The following is a 1,506-nucleotide window of genomic DNA, read 5'->3' as shown; positions in this document are numbered from 1 at the left end:
AAAAACGCCATGAACTTTTTCTCACACCTAATATATTATATAATATATTATACCTAATATATTATATTATATAATCTTCTTATATCCAAGTGTTACAACATGAGATACTTATTTCATATAAAGCATTTATTGCATTTAGTACACTGAATTCAAACTGCGCATTTTATACGCTTTGGGCATAAAGCTCGCCTGCTAAAATATACCAGAATTACCCTATAATAAACATATAGAATTTTTTAAGGAAATTTTAAGATTTTCAGTATATTGTTTTCATAATGTTGATTCTCTTTCTTCAAATGTTATACGCTCACAGCATGTAAGCGCTCTCAAAAAAAAAGATTATCAAATTAATTATTTTTAACAATTTAAACTTAATAATTTCATCAATATATCTTTCGCAGTACAAAAAGATGTGATTGGAAAGAATTATTAATTTTAACTGTTTTGGACTAATTTGAAAATTTGATTTCATTTGAAAGAGACATAGAGATACTAATAGAATGAGGAAAAATTCAAAAAATTTTTAGAATTTCTTTTTTAAATTCCCCTAATATACAAAAGCGTAAAAATATTTACTCCATATTGTAGTCATCAAATTTTGCCAGTAGTTGAAAGTCAATAAACCATAAATACCGATAATGTGCAATAGAAAGACTTGGAGAGCAATAAACCATATTATGTAGTTCAGTTTTGAATTTGAAAATACTTGATTTTATCATTTCGGTTTTTTTTACGTCGTCCCTTGCCATTAAATTCTCAATCAAATCTGTAACGTCTATTAAGCTGACATAGCCATTTCAGCACAATTGAATAAAAGTTGCACAGAAATTTAAAGCTTTTTTGATAATTTGTTACTCTATTCCTGATTTTGTTGCTCCAGCCAATTCCGAAAAAAATAATGTGCTAGCATAAGAATAAAGTTAGCACAGCCACTCAAAAAAAGAATTAAAAAATACGGCATATTATTTTGTGCTAATTTGTTGCTAATCAATTGCTCACTTCCCGATATTGTTGCTTCATGCCCAATCTTCGAAAACCACACTTAGCCACCCCGAGTTAGCACACCATCTATAAATTGTTAATACTCGAAATATCTCGACTGATTAGGATTCTTTGATTTTGTTGCTCGCGATTCTCGATGAATCCGATTCTGTTGTTTCACCTCCGAATCTTGCAAACCATCCGTAGACACCCCGAGTCAGCACATCACCTATAAATTAATCACCTATACATAATTGTTAATTCTTAAAATGTCTCGATTACGGTAGAGCAATAAAATCGGATTCGTCGGGAATCGCGAGCAATAAAATCAGAGAACCGTAATCAGTCGAGATGTATTGAAAATTAACAATTTATAGATGGTATGTTGACTCGGGATGGCTAGGGATGCTTTTCGAGGGTTGGGATAACAATATCGGGAAGTGAGCAACTAATTAGCAACAAATTAGCACAAAAAGAATATGCCATATTTTTTAATTATTTTTTTATTTTTTTGAGTGGCTGTAT

At 30.5% G+C, this 1,506-nt stretch overlaps 1 pseudogene; it reads right to left on the bottom strand.

Moving 5' to 3' along the window:
- Positions 1 to 749, bottom strand: part of LOC108693825 — a 4,778-nt pseudogene extending 4,029 nt beyond the window's left edge.
- Between the last annotated feature and the right edge of the window lie 757 nt (positions 750 to 1,506).

This window comes from Atta colombica, unplaced genomic scaffold (assembly GCF_001594045.1).
Source record: "Atta colombica isolate Treedump-2 unplaced genomic scaffold, Acol1.0 scaffold110, whole genome shotgun sequence".
Taxonomy (NCBI): domain Eukaryota; kingdom Metazoa; phylum Arthropoda; class Insecta; order Hymenoptera; family Formicidae; genus Atta; species Atta colombica.
The sequence above is the reverse complement of the archived record's forward strand: the minus strand, read 5'-3'. Positions and strand labels throughout refer to the sequence as shown.